The 8,972-nt window shown below is 42.1% G+C and overlaps 1 protein-coding gene across 1 annotated transcript in view; it reads left to right on the plus strand.

Annotated features, from left to right (window-relative positions):
- Positions 1-8,972, plus strand: part of Hivep3 (human immunodeficiency virus type I enhancer binding protein 3) — a 396,986-nt gene that overhangs the window by 14,012 nt on the left and 374,002 nt on the right. The window lies entirely within an intron of this gene.

The raw sequence follows: 8,972 nt of genomic DNA on the forward strand, positions 1-8,972 counted from the left end.
ACACCACACACACTACACATATACCCCTACATACACACAAAGCACTCACACACACCACATACATACAAAGCACATACACTACACACATAAACCACACATACACACACACACACACACATACACATATACCACACACACAGACACCGCACATGAACATACATCACACTCCAGACATACACCACATACACACACAAACCACACTCTCACACACACAAACACATGCACAAATCATGCACATACACCACACATACAAACCTATAAAAGAAAACATTAATAAGCTAAAATCTCTGATCAACAAAATACACTATTAAAAGAATGAAAAGCAAGACACACAGAGTAGGAGAAGATACAAAGAAGTTCCAAGGATCAACAAAAATTAAGTAATGCAGAGGAGCACAGACAAATATCTTGAACAAATTTTCATATGGGGGATGGGTGTCAAATGGCCATTAAATTCACTAAAAATAAAATTAATGCTACTGCACCAGCTTTCAGATAAATGTAAATTAAGCCTACAATAAAAATCTCTCTGTCTACATACCCACCAGATGGCTAAAATTAAAAAGTCAGACAATACCAAGTGTTGCCAAGAACATGGGACAGTTGGACTGTCAGACTTTGTTGGTCTGATACATTTCCTACCAGACTCTCAAAGAGGCACTGCTGAGCTATACTGGTGTAGACCATGGTCAGCTGGGGAGGTAATGGTGGTGAAGAGAAATGAGAGGAACCTGCAGGGCATGGCTTATCACTACACCTCTTCTAGAACACTCTCTTCAGACTTCTGGCTGGAAATGTGCCCTCTCAGCTTCCTTCTCTGGGTACCAGTTGCCAGGCCTCCCATACTATCATGGACTCTCTCCCTGGAACCATTAAGGCAAGATAAACTTCCATAAGCTGCTTTTGGTCATGGCGTTTTATTCCAGCAACAAAAGTCAGTAACACACTGTCTATTTCTTGGGTTGTTAGTGGTGACCTTATTTATTTAATTCAATATGTAGCTCTGCCTGGCCTTGAAGGGCCATCATTCTGCCTCAGCCTCGAAGCTTCTGGGATCATAGGTATGGAGCCGTGGACTTACCTAACTGATAGTCACCATGTAGTTTTTTGTACTTCTAAGTCACTTACAATAAATACACATTGATTTAATCAGCAGATGATGTCTGGACTCTTAAATTTGTCCATGTTTTACCAATTCCATGATAAGTAATGAATCCCTAATGCAGGTGTGCCTTTCTCTTGCCCCTTGCCTGCCTGCTTTTATCTCCTGCTCATTTACATGTACCTGCAGTTCATTTTTATACAGAAAACAAATACTTTCCCATTGTAAATAACTTAAGCAACATATAGCACGTGGAGGAAAAAAATTTCATGGGAGTTCCAATTTAAAATTTAAATATTTACTTATTTATTAAGAATCAAAGTATCACCGTGTAGCTCTGGATGGCCCAGAACTGATTAAGTAGACCAGGCTGGCCTCAAACTCCCAGAAACCTGCCTAGCTCTGGAGTACTGGGATGTACCACTATGGCTGGCTTACAATTTTTTGATTTATTATTTCTATGTATGTATGGCACGTGTTGGGTGGCATGTGAGAGCCATGGTGTACATGTTTAGATTAGAGGCCAAGTTTATGTAGCTTCTGGGGCTCAGGTGGTCAGCCCTGTACCACAAGTGCTTTGCTCACTGAGGTATCTTGCTGGCTCTAGATTGGAACTAGAAGTTCCAATCCTTTCTCAGAAACTGTCTCTCTGTCTGTTCCTGTCTCTGTCTCTCTCTATTTCTCTCTCTCTCTCTCTCTCTCTCTCTCTCTCTCTCTCGCTCTCTCACACATTTAACAACACAAATGGGAGGCTCACCCCNCTGTCTCTCTGTCTGTTCCTGTCTCTGTCTCTCTCTCTCTCTCTCTCTCTCTCTCTCTCTCTCTCTCTCTCTCTCTCACACACACACACATTTAACAACACAAATGGGAGGCTCACCCCTCTATCTCAGCAACTTCTGTGGCTTGCTTTTTGAGCACCTATCTCACCCCAACATGACTAGTCCAAAGCCCCTTCCCCCCTTTTTCTAGTCTCCAGGCAACACTCAATGACAGCATCTCATTATTGCATGTTTTCCTTAAGGGCTTTAGATAGGGATGGTTCAAAAGGGACAAAACATGGAAGGAAAGCACAGGCAGCCAGGCCAGGCTGAGGGGAGATGGAGAACATGCAGCAGCAATGTTCTCAGTTGCTCTCTGGCACTTTCACTCCTGTTTCTTTTCATCATGCCTTCTCACCTCCAGGCGGTGAGGGCATCCTGTGTCCATCATCTCCTTGTCTCAGGGACAAGTGACATAGCAGAATTCAGAAATCAATGCTTGGCATTGTATTGCAATGGCCTGGTCCTATGGGGAGATCCAAGGACTCAGTGCACAGACACAACAGGATGCTGCTGAGTAAGAGAGCCTGCCTCCCCTGTGCCTCTTAGGTCCCTCCCAGTGGGATGGCAATGTCCTTGATGAGGAGAGAAGCTCGTTGGAGGGAAAGATGACACACTGCTTTTGCCATCTCCAAGGAGGCAGGCTATGCTTTGTGTCTAGACTGCCTCAAGGATTGTGACTGTACAAATGCCTGACAGGTCTGGGAAGCCAGAGAGCAGAACCACTGGGGCATCTGTGTTTAGGCAATGGCCAGAAGTCCTGGCATTCATTACTGAGGAATGGCCTGGATGTAGACTTTTCTCTGGGTTGATGAGCCTGGAGGAGAGGTTCGGTTGCACAGTATTCATCTCTGTCAGGAGAGACTGAACGATGACTGAGATGGCCATGTATCCATGAGGTTGTGTGCCATGCATCCCTGAGTTCCAGACCTGAGCAGTGTGCTGCTCCAGGGAGAATCCAGGATTGGCTTCCCCCTTTGCTTAGGTGTTGGTGCTGCCTGGACTCTCCTGATTGGCCATGAGGTCTGGGGATTTCCACCAGAGATTCCCCAAAACACAGATTCACAGAGGCAAGCTTACTTTCACCCAGGCTTGCTGCTTTGTGGGGTCCCCAGAAGCAGCAGCACTGTGAGCCTTTGTGGGGACACACAGGCCTGGTGGTCATAGATATGTAGCTACTTCCCACTTCTTGGCCATACTTGTCTGAACAGGGTAAGGAAAAATGAGGCCTTTCTGGACAGGGATGAATGGGAATTCAGCCAGTGATGATGTCAGTTGATGCTGAAAGACTAAGAGCTGAAATTAAGAACAACATAAAACACTTTTCTAACATACTTCAGGCAAACTGTTTCAATTTGAGGGTCAGTTAGATAGTTTCCAGACTAAAATGGTGAATTCTAATGATTTTGAATGAGTTTCGGAAATCCCCTGGAAACAACAGCTTCGTCAGTGTCTAGGGATGTCATTGAAGTTGGTGTCACAATAATACAAGCCAATGAAAATGTAAGGATAAGATAGCATTACTAGACCTTGAATGGAGGAAACCCTTTCTGCATGGCTGTCCTGGGGCATTGGCAAAGCTGAGGGTGTGGAGGTTTTTAGCCGACCCTGCTCAGTTGTTGCTTGAGTTGCTCACCATCACTTTAGACTGTGGTGACCTTGGAGCAGTTCCTAGTTCTTACGTCCCCTTCACTCTTATTTCTTTTGTCCTCCTGCAGGAGCCATTATTACATTCAGTCACTCCCTTGCTCTGTTCTTGTCCCTGGACTCTCCTCTCCTTTGCTCTTGGCCCCTGCCTGTAATGTGTGCATTCACGTCCAGGCAGCCCCATTGTTAACTCTGTGGAGTGTCTTTTTCTTTCCACCTCACAGACTGTCTCCCAGCTGTGGAGGAGGAGGTATCTACTCTTCAGGAAATGCTGTTCTTTGGGTGGGAGAGGAGTAGCTTCCCAGAAGTGCCAAAATGAAGATCCTTCTCCATTGAAAACAAACAAAAACCCTTTATTTACTGGCTTCCTGCTTCCTCCCCCGAAAGTCACCCTTCTCAGACATGTGGCACCATGCCAGGGGACATGGAATCATAGCATGAGCTGAGCATGTCTTCCTGTACGGTGCTGGAAGCTCGGGGAAAACTGTTTAGTTTGTATGTATCTAATCAAAGCATGTCTTTCTCATGTAGTATGTGTTCTTCATCTGACCTATTGTCACATGTGACTTGAGGAATGTGATGGTTGTCCATGTAAAATTCATGTGACATTTAAAGATTAGTCAACCATGCAATCATGGCTTGTTTCTGGTCATTGCTTCAAAATTCACCATTCCTTATCCTCCCTCTGCTGTTGGGATGCCTTTCAGAGGAGAATGCATTCCCTTTAAGTGGAAGGTTGCTACTGGAATGGCTGATTTAATGAAGTTGGACATAGTTTTGAATTTTTCTTTTTTGAGGTATGGGGGACCGAGTCCAGGGTCTTGACATGCTAGTTGAACTCTCTGCCACTGTGCTAGAGCTCCATCTCTTTTGGGATGTTTCACTCTGTAGCTTAGGCTGGCCTTGATTTCCCCAAACTCTTTTCTTTTTCTCCCAAGAGCTGGCATTAAAAGTGTGGGCCACCACATTCTGGCAAAAGGCACTGCATCTTTGTTTTGTTTTATTTTTGAGAACAGGGTCTCCTGTAGCCTAGGCTGGCCTCAAGTTCATTGTGTAGCTAAAGATGATCGTGAACTTCTAATCCTCCTGCTTCTGCCTCCCAAGTTCTGGTATTATAGGCATGTAACACTACACCCAGAAAAATTCTAAAGTATTAACAGCATTTTCTTTCATCTTTAACCCTTAAAACTTCCCCCTGGACTTTCCCTTATCCTGTTATTAATTTATTGCTAGGATTGTTGTAACAGGGATAATAAGGAATACTCAGGGCTCCTCCCAAGATTTTTTAATTTTACTTCATAGCAAAATTAGCAAGATTTCATTTGTAAGAGTTTGAGTTCTAGGTCTTCTGTAAAGCTCAGGATATGGAAATTAAATCTCTGAAGCCATCAAGGTAAATGGATTAAATTACATCCACAAAACATTGAAGTCTTAATCCCCAGGATCTTAGAATGTGATCTCATTGGGAGATGAGGGGCTTTGCATGGTAATCATGTTAAAGAAAGTTCATCAGGATGAACCTCAGTCAAGTAGAACTGGTGTTCTTGGAAGAAAGGAATTTGACTATAGCCCTCCACAGAGGGGAGTGGTATATAGTATCGCAGAGAGACAAAGTTGATTTGTGTTAACAGAAGTGTTATAAACATTCTAGTTCAAAATGGTAGAGTGAATCCATTCATTTGCTTTTGTAGAACTCACTTAAGTAAGAGAGACAATGGAGAAACAACTACTCCACAGCAGAACTGAAAGCAGGAGGTGGTACTATGTGGAGAATCAATTTATTCTACAAGTTGGAAACTAGATGGGCAAGGAGGTTGTTTCCAGAGTAGACTATAAAATAGGGAGTCTTCTGCAACTCAATAGAGACTTGTGTCTGAGGTGGGGAAGCCCAGAGGCTTCAAACTTGGAGTAGACACATCTAGAGGGTGAGAAGTCATCTTAGAGGCAGTGTGTGGGTAGTGAAGTAGAAAGGTGCCCTTGGGACATTTTGGCTACGAAGCTCTTTCCTTTCTAAGAATTGTGCAGAGCAATTTGAATTCTAAGAAATGTTCACTGAACACATGAAAAACTTTCTAAGGGGCAGCCAAAGGAATGAAGTTGGGGCCAAGGAGCAATGCAATATCTAAAGACTCAGCAGATAAAAAGAATGCCTTGGAGAGATCCAGAGGGTAAAGAGGAAAGCCATCTAAGTTGGCTCAGATTCGAAGGGAAGTAGATTGAAGTGCTTTTTCCTTTGATACTTCTGGTAACTCCAAATCTACCTCCCCTTCCCTCTGGTATATACTTAAAAAAAAGACTGTCATGGAGAGAGTAAACATCTTCCTGTCAACCAAGGAACATACATGGATCCCCTGTTGCAGCCTAGGAGCCCTTCACTAATAAATATAAATAATCAACCAAGACTGCCAGATATCTGAGGGAAATTGGTATCAGGAAGGGTAAAGACATACAAATGGGAAGTCACTTGACAGGGGTGTGGAGCTATCAAAAGCAATTCTGCAACTTGAACTCAGATTTAAAAAAAAAACCCAACAAATAGCTACTGTAATAAAACATGATACAAGGAATGGGGGGCATATGGGGAGCAAGGTAGAAACTTAGTGTAATGGAAAGTCTATGGAATCTATAAAGGTGACATTAGTGAAGACTCATGGTTATGTGGACATGGAGCCTGAACCAGCCATCCTCTGTAATAAGGCAAGTGGAAGGATTGGTACACCAACCCAGCCACAAAATCTCAGACCTACAGTTTCTCCTGCCTGCAGGATGTGCTGGGACTAAGAGCCCAGCAGTCATCATCAGAGAGACTTCATCCAGTGACTAATGGAAACTGATGAAAAGTCCCACAGCCAAACATTAGGTAGAGCTCAGGGAGTTCTACAGAGGAAGGGAGGAAGAACTGGAGGAATCAGTGGGATCAAGGACACCATTAGAACATGGACCACAGAATCAACTGACCAGGATTCAAGTGGGATCATAGAGATCAGGGTACTATATGGGTCTGACCTAGGTCCTCTGTATATATGTTATGGTTAGCCCAGTGTTCCTGTGGGATTCCTAACAGTGGGTCCAGGGGCTGTCTCTGACTCTTTTGCCTGATCTTAGGACCCTTTTCCTCCTCCTACTTTGCTGTGTTCAGCCTTGATGTAAGAATATGTACCTGGTCTTATGTAGCTTGTTAAGCTGTATTTGGCTGATGTTCCTAGAAAGTCTGATTTTTTTTTTCTGAAGTGGGGGAAGGTGTGGCGAATTTGGGAGGAAAGGGAAAGTAGAGGGAGAGATTGGGGAGAGGGGAGAGAGAGGAAACTGTAGTTTATAGTTTAATATAGGAGAGAAAAGTAAATAAAAAGAAAAATATGAAACAAGAATTCTTGGAAATTACCAGGTGGTGGTGGCGCACGCCTTTAATCCCAGCACTCAGGAGGCAGAGGCAGGCGGATCTCTGAGTTCGAGGGCAGCCTGGTCTACAGAGTGAGCTCCAGGACAGCCAGAGAATCTCTGTCTCAGCCACCCTCTACTTCCCAGCCCCCCAAAAAAGAATTATTAGAAATTAAAAATGATTGTTAGAACTTTTTAAATGCAGTAGAATGTCCGAGTAACAGGAAGGACACTACTAAATTTCCAATGTGTGAACAAGAAGATAAAATTTAGTCTTTCAGAACCTAGCATAACAATGTACTAAGTGCAGGGCTACAGGGATGACTTAGCACTTAAGAACACTAGCTGCTTTTCCAAATGACCTGGTTCAGTTCCAAGCACTCACATGATAACTCACAACTGATGCCCTTTCTGGCTTCAGCCAGCACTGCACACATGAATACCCAGATATTCATACAGGCAAATCCATACACATTAGATAAAATGAGAAAAATAGCTTAAAATTGTGCTAAGTGTAAAAGATATATAAAAGGACTATGGAGTTTGACAGGTCTATTGTCTGTATAATAGGTATAAAGAAGGCAAAAAAAGCAATAAACTCTTGTTGAACTAAAGAAAGACACAAATGAAAAGCAGAAAAATGAAATCTAAGTCAAACATATTCTCATGAATTTCAGTAGTTTTGAAAAAAAGGCTAAACATAAAATCTGTTAGCAATAGAATTCATTGTTTATTAGAAAATAGGGAATAGAATATGATGAATGCAATGATCAACTGCAGTATATAATTGTAACAATGTAATGATGCTTTCAAAGATTTAAAGGAAAGGATATGAACAATTTTATACCCAACTGTATTAGCTAGGATTCTTTTAGCTATGAAGAACAGAAGTCTTGAAATGGCTCAAGCAAGAAGGAACTAGTTGTATTATATTACATCATATGAAATCCAGATTTGAAAATCATCAGTATTGGTAAATTCACTACCTTAATACTGATAAGTAATCATCAGGATTCATGATTCTTGCATCATTCTGTGGTATCATCTTCAAATTTCTGACTTTGCACATAAAGTAGCTCTATTTGGTAGCAAGATACTAGAAACAACAGTCTTATGATGATGGGAATACTTGCTATTCAGAAGTCTTATGGAGAGGGGTTTGTTTGCGTGTGTGTGTATGTGTGTGTGTGTGTGTTTTGTGTGTGTGTGTGTGTGTGTGTGTGTGTGTGTGTATGTGTGTTTTCTTAACCAAAATTTTGGCACATGTTTATTCTTAAACAAATATGGGGTAATAGCTATAGATAACCATCAAAACCCCATCCTCTTGTGGACATACAGAATGAGGGAGACCTGCCTAAAAACCATCCCTTTGTGAGAAGTATGGGGTGAGAATAGATAGATATTCTGGCATCCAGTCGTGTCTGCTGCACAAGCCAATTAATGATAAGAGACTAAAGCATTTCAAACAGATGTGGGACACTTATTTATATGTAACCTTTCCAGAAAACAGCAGTTACTGAATGGTATTCTTTAGTCAGAAATTACCCAGTAAGACATTGAAAAGAAGTCCCAAATAGCTACTCTGGAGCAGATTTGGAAAGTGATTAGTGACAATCAAAAGTCTCTCTGCTGCTCCCTCTCCTGCCCTACCCCCACCTTCTTCTTCTCCCAGATCCCTGAGTGCTGGCATTGTGGGCTAGGATTACTACTCCCAGCTTTGACAGTGTTTTCAAGGAGAGCAGGTTTCTTCTTCTTTTTTTTTTTTTTTAATAAAAAAAATTGTATTTACTTAGAAGCATTCAGAATGTCAGCAAAACAGCTGCATTTTTTTTGTTGCAATTACAGAGTGGTATTCAGTTAACAGAACAACAATTATCTTCATATAAGCTGCATCAGAGACAACTGAAGATGGAAAAAATAAAACCCAAAAATAAAACCGAAAGGAAAAAAAAAACAAAATCAAAAACCAAACTACTGTCCCCATATATAACTAATTTGTGCTGTGCACCAACAAGAACCTGCTTTAA

Source organism: Mus pahari, chromosome 6 (genome assembly GCF_900095145.1).
Source record: "Mus pahari chromosome 6, PAHARI_EIJ_v1.1, whole genome shotgun sequence".
Lineage (NCBI taxonomy): Eukaryota > Metazoa > Chordata > Mammalia > Rodentia > Muridae > Mus > Mus pahari.